Genomic DNA, 9480 nt, shown 5'->3' with positions numbered 1-9480 from the left:
CGCAGAAAATCCAAGTAAGGAATGAAAATTTTAATTTAGTAAAAAATATATAAAAATATTAACTTTTCAGTGCTAACGTGAATTATTTTGACGTAAGTGCTAACGTCCGTCTCTGGGACCGTATATTTATACATGCCCTAGTACTGTAAATTTTACCAATTTTTAAAATTTAATTACTTTAAGGGTCTTATTAAATACTTTTTTATTTAAAAATTATGTTTATAAACATTTATTTTGACAAAAATAATTACTTAACAAAAACAAGCTACTATTCTAAAATGTGGGAAAAAAACCCTAAAATCTTACTACAAACAAAAAATTTGCTTAGTTGCTTTTAAACTAAAGCTTACATTATCCACTTATAATAACCACACTTAAAAAATTCTAATAATACGAGGTAACTTTAAACTTAAAAAAGTCAATCTTTTTCTGAACATTCCACACATATACCCTTTATGTGTTCTAAGCACATAAATTTATTACACGAGTAACAACTGTACTTTGTTTTTCGACTTTTCTGGCTTCCACAGTAAAAACAACGACCATGAGATTTTGCAATATTTTGCACATTCAACGTAATATCAAACATTTCTCTGAGTCGCATACTTATCATCCTTGGCATATTTGGTGCAATTGCTCTACGTCTGGCATGTGGTTCAAGCAATTGAATACCCATTGTCTCTAAAAATGTTCTTCTAAGTGGTATGCGTTGGGCTCTCCGAGCAGAATTACACTTGTATATTGTATATGAATTTATGCCGGCGATATCCAGTAGTGCATAAAATATTACCATGGGCCAGCGATTAGTCGATCTTGCACAATTGTAGCTTTCACACATCTTGTCAATAGTGTCCACTCCTCCCTTGGTTGCGTTGTAATCAATTATTATGTTAGGCTTACCAGTCTGGGGATCCAACGTATCATCTTCATAATGCATTGTTGACATCAGGAGCACAACTTTTTTTCGGTTTTGGAATATACGAAACAATAGTGCATTTATCTTGAAATGCAAACATACTTGTAGAAGTAGGCCTATTTATAGGCGCCGTAAATTCCAAAGGCAGTTCTGGTCTATTTCTTCGAAGAGTTCCAATTATAGTGAGCTGATGATTGGCCAATAATGTATCAGCTAGCTGCTTACTGGTAAAAAAATTATCAAGTGTAACATTTCTATTTGTACCCCAGATAGGTCTGCACAAACGTACTACTAAATCCAAAGTCTTTGTGGTTTGCTGGTAGGGTCCCTGTAGTTGCTGACCAACATAAATTTCTAAATTTGAGGTATAAGCTAATTTAGCATCAGTCAAGGCGTATATTTTTATACCGTACCTATTTGGTTTTTTTGGCATATAAACTTTGAACCCACAGCGTCCTCTAAAAGCTTCTAATTTTTCATCAACTGTACAATAGTGTGACATGGTGTAGTGTTTTGGCAAATTGGTGTTGAAGTCTTCAAAAAAGTTTCGAATAGGAGCTAATTTATCTATTTTTTGTCTCTCTGCACGAGTTTGTTTATTATCAAAGCGAATAAATGCCAATAAAAATTTGAATCGCTCGTATGACATTGTAAGGCGAAATATTTCTAAGGAAGTACCGTTTTTTCTAAACAAGTCGCGAGCATTGAGATGGTTATTCTTGAACTTTCCTGCTATGTGCAACAGGCCTATAAGTGCTTTTATTTCTAGTATATCCGTCTTTCTGTAGGTTCTATTCAAAGGATCAGCATGTAGTTCAATATTTATATTTGTATTTATTACAATAAGTTCCAACATCTGGTCTGTTATAAAAGATCCCCAAATATCACTAAAGATTAATTTCTCCTTAGCATCCCCCTTTACTCCTGGTAAATGTCTCAGTAAATTGTCTGCTCTTGTACGCACTCACTTATTAAAAACATGCTTTCGCCATTTAGTTTTTTTATCCTTACCAAAAAAAAATAGGAATTCGCCGGCAAATATTTTCTGCTTCTGCCTCATGAAATATATCATTTTCTGCTTCTGATATATCCTGTTCACTCTCTGTATCGAGATTTTGTATTTCAACTTCGTCTTCTTCAGAACTATCCGAAGAATCGTTGCATTCCAATTCATCATTACTATCAACGTCCTCTAGAAGTCTCTGCAAATATTTTTGCTCCTCCTCGTAGTTCATTTCTATTTCTAAAAAGTAAAAAAAATAATATCTTATTCACTAAAAATACAACGCTAAAAGTTACAATCCTTACCTTTAGTACAGCCGCAAAAGCTAACATCCGTCTCTGAGACCGAAATCGTGTGTAACGAACGAACCGTGTATCTACATTTAACAATATTTTAATACTAACAACGGTTAGGCAAAATATGAAGCTATTGAATGACCTAGCGCGAATATCAGAACGGATCGTTAATTATCGGTATGAATAGGTTAGCTCCGTCTGTGAGACCATGCGTTAGCACTGAAAGGTTAATAGGTTTTTTAAAGACCTTTAAAGAATGAGGTCGATAATGGACACAAGGAGGATTATAAGGCTAGCACTAATGTACTGGGAATCCGAGATCTCCTTTTTTAACCTCATCGAAAGGTAATAAAATGCTTAATTTCAATGAATAATTCTGTCTACACCATAAATCAGTCTCGGTGATTTTTTAATTGAGGGACCTACCAATATTGCAGCTATGTAAGGGTAGATTAGTAACTTTGGAGGAAAAACCGATTATTGCGGAGTGACCAAACCAGTTTTGGGTTATAACCGGTAGGTTTTTCCAACCCCTACTCAAGAGCCGTAAATAATATCAGCTTCAGGGTCATATTTAAAAAATAGTTGGTTTTAAAGCAATATTGAGTCTTCCGTTTACTTTCCTATAAAATCAGATGGTTTTTTTGTCATAATTTAGCCAATTAGTCGACTATACTTTCTAAATGTTGTAGTATGTGTTGTAGTATATTTAGAAACAATCTTTAATTGTAGCCCAACTTTAGTACGATCACGAACTGTTATTATTGTCCTCCAAAAAGTAGTAAAAGGAAGTAGGTACAGAGGGGTCTGATCAATACTTCCACGTTTTGTTTCCACAGGTAAACAAAAAATGACTATTTGATATTCATTTTTTTAATATTCTTTATCCTAGTTTATAGGTTTAACATAATTATACATCATTCAATGTTGGCCTGCCATCCATAAAATGCTTATAATAAATAAAATAATTATAAAAGAATATACATTTTAGAACATAGGAATTTGTTTAATTAAGCATATTTCTACTGACATATTTGAACAAAACTAGGGCCTTACGAAGAACTATATTTATAACAAAAGTAAATATTTATTTATTTAGAATTAACCACTTATATATAAAATTATTATTTAAATAAATAGCGTTTTGTAAACTTAAATATTCTAGCCAATTATTGGAATACCGGGAATGGTAGGAAGATGTAAAGATGATATATTAAATATTGAGCCAGATGTCAGGTTTGGGATCACTTCCCCTATCACGTTTTTTGCAATATTTTCAAATGAACCAGAAAGGTTGGGTAGGATTTGATCGATGATCTCTTGCGTAGCGTTGGAAAAGATATCTAAAAAATAAAATTTAATTAGGATAATATATCTATTTTATTTTACATATATATATATATATATATATATATATATATATATATATATATATGTGTGTATATATATATATATATATATATATATATATATATATATATATATATATATATATATATATATATATATATATATATATATATAAGCGGGGATCCTACAGCTTCTGCCGCTTCCCGCATTTCGATCGCCATCTTTTTCTATCTCTCCAGGTGTCTTCATCAATGGCTCTATCTTTCATGGTTTCCATAACACCTTGTATCCAAGACTTGGCTGGTCTTCCTCGTTTCCTTCTATTACTTGGATTGTATATATATATATATATATATATATATATATATATATATATATATATATATATATATATATATATATGACGCAAGTGAAGCATATTCTATAATGAATTATCCAACACCTTAAAACACCTCCCCAAAAAGGATCTAACCTTGATTATGGGTAACTTAAATACCAAGATTGGTAGATGACAATCAGGAGAATTCATAGGACAGTTTGGGCTTATAGAACGAAATTAGCGAGGAGACCGATTGGGCAAATTTGTATCAGAAGAAGAGTTTGTAATTACTAACACTTACTTCAAACTCCCATACAGAAAATTATACTTTAGACGACAAAATACGACATCAGGCTACTCAAAGACCAACGCACAGAACATAGTGTAAAACAGTATATACATAGCAATTTAAATACCGTTATTTAAACAGATTTAATAGACCCGGAGCTTGAAAAATTGCATAGAGTTTTACAAGACATACAAGAAAATTTACTTAAACCACCAAAAATTAAGAAAAAAACGTGGATGTCAAATGAGATTCTAGATATGATGGAAGAGAGGCGAAAGGTCAAAGATTAGGACAAGACATTATATAAAAGAATAGACAAAGAGATCAAAATTAATCAGTATGGTTAAGGACAAAAAGGCATTTGATAGAGTAAAACATGATCATTAACACAATCAAAGAGCATTAGAATATCTTGGCCATGTTATTTGAAAAAGGTATTTATAAAGAGAAGACCAGCGAGAAGAAGAATATCTTGACTTCAAAACCTAAGAATGTGGTTCAATACATCTACAACCTGACTATTCCTAATATCTGCAAGTAAAATTCTTTTTTTTAGGGTGCCTGTCTATTCCTAACGTTGGCGATCATTCTGGCTATAATGACTTTGTTGGTTGCTATACGAAATAGCTGTGTTGAGGTCTTTCTATACCATGCTCTCAGATTAACAAGCTAGGATATTTTTCTTCGTCTCAGTTATGCTGATCGCCAACATCCGGAACAGATAGGCACCATAAGAAGAAGATGTTCCGAAAGATTTCCGCAGTTAGTACAATAAAACCTAGAGCTAAGATTAATCCTATGACAAGAATTAATATTCTACTCAAGAGTCTTCCGATTATTATTGCGTCGACGTTTTCATTGATGTTTCCTTTAGGTCTTAGGGCTTTCTAAGTCTCAGTCTCCCAAACCCATAGACACATTACTGTCCAAACTATGTTTGAGTTGTTAAATAATAGAGAAAATAGGGGTTATTTCCAAAAACATGTTTGAAAATCAAAAATATCGGAAAGTTCACGTCAATGGTACTCAGCACTAATCTAAGAAGAGACCAAGAGGGATTTCAATCTGATGTTATGAACAAACTTTTGGCGAATATTGTACTTTTAAACAAAAACAGACCAAATGTTAAATGTAAGATAATATACAATAAGTTCTACTAAATAAGTTTCTCCTGATTTTTAAATTGATTTAGTAAGTTTTTAAAAGTTTCTAAAGTACGAAAGAATTTAGTAATGTATATTACTATAGTAGAAGCCAGTGGTAGGTGTGTGGTAGTTTGGTAATAGACTGGGAAATTGGGACCGTACGCGATTCGTTTTCAAAATCTTTACTAATTAATTTAACTGAATTAAAGAAAAGAAAAACAAATGAGCAATAAATCTGAGATATTTCTCAATTAATACTAATCGCAATCCATATCGTCCAAGTTGTCCTCATCCTCTGAATCATCTTCTATATGAATTACCATCGGTACAATATCTTCCTGCAAATTGTCCACCGCAAACCTTTTTTCTTCTACTTTCTTGACGTAGTTCACATAATTATGCCACTGCTCTTTAGATACGCGTTGATAAGCTTCTTTTATCAACTGTTTTACCATTTTTTCTTTAAAATCGACTTTGTTTCAAGCCACATACCTTTATACTTCACTCCAAACCATCTCAATTGGATTCAGCATAGTAAGGCAGTAGTCCCAAAATCTTAACGCCATATTTTTCCGCAATGGTTTCAATTTTGTACTTGTCGTACTTGTCCCTAAATGCGGCCGCAGTATCCAGTAATTCACTTTTTAGGTAATCTTTCTCGAAGAAAATATTCTTTTCGACTAGCCAATCCTTGATTTGCATTTTGTTTTACAATTTTTTCGGAAAATCAAATTTACGGAAGTGGTATGACGCATTATCCAAAACGACAATTTTTGCAATTTGACAAAAACCAAACTGAGGACCTCTTTAGGTTGGAGTTTCAGTTAAGTAGAGAGCCCTTTTATAAAAACATCTCGTGGATTCTTGATCGTTGTAACGCTCAATCCTTTTTGACTGAAGCACCGACATCCAATGCTCATCGGTATAGGCAAGGTTTAAATTATCCTTCTTTCTCAATATTTTTATTTGTTTGAAGTACTTGTGTCTCCAGGATATGATATCTTGTTTTTCCATAATTATCGAATCTCGACCTCTTTTACACTATTCAAAACTCATGTCATTTGGTAGCCTACGAAATGTGGTTTTTGAAAATGCTAGTTGGTCCTCATCATCCTTTACTCTATGCATTATGCTTTTGACGGTTGGTGGTCTGTTTTAAAAAAAAAATCATGGACAATTTTCCTTATTAGAGATTCAACTCCCTTATCGTAAGTATTCTTACGTAAATTGGACTGTAAACTGTTTTTCTTTCTTTTTTGTTCCAGTTTCAATTCGCTTTGCTGGGCCTCTTCGCAGATGTCATAAATTTTGCGAACATTCAGAATAATAGTCAAGCTGTAACCATTTTTAAGTTCCAATGATAGTTCAATACATTTTACGCCACACGTTTTACTTGCACACTAAGAATCATACCCTATTTTAATTCACGACAGATACTGGCAACAGCTACATGATGTAGGTACTTTTATTCTCTTGCGAAAATAAAATATAACTCAGCTATCGTAGTTTTTGCCAACAGGTGTTTGGTCTATTGGCCAGAATCCAAATCGACAAAGAGACATGTTTGCTTTGCATAGATAATGGGGCTTAAAACTGATTTGCTTCTCCCAATGATCTTTAATTCCTTTTTTGATATATTTTGATATATATATATATATATATATATATATATATATATATATATATATATATATATATATATATACATGTAAAGGATTACGACCGCCAAACAATATTCAATAAGTTCCAAAAAAAAAATAAATCTTTTACTCTGAGATAGCGCGTAAGGAGAAATAATAAAGGAAATCACAGTTCCATTCCTTGTTTTACACCTTAACTTTCTGCACTCACCATTCATTAAACTAATGAAGCTTGTAAATTAAATAAGCAAAACATCTTCAAATATAGGAATGGAACTGTGATTTCCTTTTATTATTTCTCCTTTGACCGATATCCTCGTGACCAAAAGATTTATTTTTTTTTGAAACTTACTTATTGAATATATATGTAGGAATATTTTCTTAGTATAAGTATTTAGCATAGTTTTTTTCATTAGTTACGCCACTGCAAGAAACCACTTAAACAATATGCTTAAGTCGCTATAAGGGAGACGCGATTCAGGGGCGAAGGAGACAAGAGATATGTAGACGAGATCACACATTCCTCCTGAGCTAAACGGGATTCGATTTTGTCGCCCAACTGAGTAGACTTAAATTATCGTGCACGCCGAACCGAAAAACGAAAGACGAAACCAATTAACGACGGGGGTGTTCGATATTTTAATTCGCAGACAATTATCCGTATTTTGGTGTACATGTAAATAACATCATTACAGTGTATTTTATGTAATAAAGACTTCTCGCATAGATCGCGGACTTTTACTATAACGTTAATTCCTCTTCAAATAATAAAAGAACTTTAATTAGACCTACATTTTGGGGGCTCAACCGGATTATATCAACCAGAGACAGTAAACGTTTATTTGTGCCGCTAATTATGGAAGCAAGATTATAAAGAAAGTGCACAGTTTGTGGCCAAACAATATCGAATCAACGACGAAGTGACTTTTGTAACATAACATAATAAAAGGACAAACAGTGTAGTGTAGTGTGATGTACAATTGTATGTTTATGACATTTTGTTCTTGTCGGATAGGCCGCAATTGACGAAATGCCCCTGAAGATGATCTAGGGATCGAAAGTACTTGGGCAAGAATAAATTAAACTGTGCTCGATATATGCCTTTTATTTGATCAAAGTTCATTTATTCGAGCATTCAACCTTATATATATATTTATATAATATATATAATATATAATATATATATATATATATATATATATAATAGTCTTTTATACAACCGTAGACTATTATTGTGAGCGCGTATATTTCAGTGCTATGATTCTTAAATCAGGTCCTGAAGCGCCGCTTCAGGACCGGATGGCACCGCGGGGCAAACCTGCAACGACGTCGGCCGTTCCCTCATAAGAAATATATTGCCTATCTTACCTCCACTGCATTCCAACTGTGGCTTCTACTATAGCTTTGTTTAATATAATTAAAAACATAAATTACTTACTCGGAAAAGTTGAAAAAACGTGAGCAAAATTTTCGAATTCAGTTATTAAAACAGCTAAAATAGAAAAACATTAATATAACTGAATTTAAAAGTGTTCAAAATACTTACGTAATAAGTTAGGAAAAGCTGGAATCTGACTAATAACTTTAGTTATGACCTGGCTTAAGTAGGTAAAGATTTCTGTAGAATATTGGAAAAAGGTCTCTGAAACAAAAAGAACTTTATACAGCCAAAAACAGTAAAAAAGTGTATACAAGCATTATCCTTAATTTTTGCCCAACTATATTTATACCTTCTTATCGTGTAATCCTTTGTTTTTCTATTTTTGTTCAGTTTTGAGCTAATAAATTTTTGTTTAGTCATTATTCTATGTTGAGTTTATTTAGGTTTATTGATGGTTTGTTTTACCTAATTAAAATTACTAACATTGACTTAGCAGAAGTTAGACAAGGGAGAAGGGTTTAAATTGAGGAAATATCATAGGTGTCTCCAAAACGGATACCTACTTTTAACAAATACCTTTGTAGGCAAAAAGTGTGATCAGTGCAATTTGATCAGTGCAAAAGAACTTTTAAAGCAGTCAGCGAATACTTTTAGTAAACCTTGATTTTCTTGATTACATGATACTATAGCGAATAAGAAAGACTTAGGTTTTGTCTTCTAAATAAGAGTGAGATCCGTCAGTCTCCCGGTATAGGGTTTGTATTGTGGTGTGCTTCTAAGGAAATTCGAATACCTGTATTTTAAATAACATATATTGTTTTTGAGTACGTTTTTTTAAAGTTGTAAACGATAGAGCCGTAGTTAAGTTTGGAACGTAGATATGTAGTTTATCTTAAACAAATTTATTTCAGGCTTTACTAATGTCGAAAAATATTCCAAGTTGTTTAATTGCGAAAGCCTCATATAATCCGATGCGACATCATTAAGATTGTCTACAGTAGAACGATGATTTAGATGACACTCTGTTCTGGTATAATATTTTTTTTGTAATAACAGTACATTTGTAAGAGCAGAGGGGTAGTTACCTATACACAATGGGACTGCTTCAATACTCTCCTGTTTAATTTGGTGATACATAAAT

The 9480-nt window shown here is 32.5% G+C and overlaps 1 long non-coding RNA gene across 1 annotated transcript; it reads right to left on the bottom strand.

The window, feature by feature from the left end:
- Window positions 1–3066: 3066 nt before the first annotated feature.
- On the bottom strand, window positions 3067–8605 carry LOC140431653 (uncharacterized). The gene is made up of 3 exons (XR_011949710.1): window positions 8505–8605; window positions 8397–8450; window positions 3067–3558 (listed from the first exon to the last, which is right to left on the bottom strand). It is a non-coding gene; the product is annotated as an uncharacterized lncRNA (long non-coding RNA).
- Between the last annotated feature and the right edge of the window lie 875 nt (window positions 8606–9480).

This window comes from Diabrotica undecimpunctata, unplaced genomic scaffold, assembly GCF_040954645.1.
Source record: "Diabrotica undecimpunctata isolate CICGRU unplaced genomic scaffold, icDiaUnde3 ctg00001609.1, whole genome shotgun sequence".
Taxonomy (NCBI): domain Eukaryota; kingdom Metazoa; phylum Arthropoda; class Insecta; order Coleoptera; family Chrysomelidae; genus Diabrotica; species Diabrotica undecimpunctata.
Note: the sequence above shows the minus strand (reverse complement) of the source record. Positions and strands in the feature narration are given on the sequence as shown.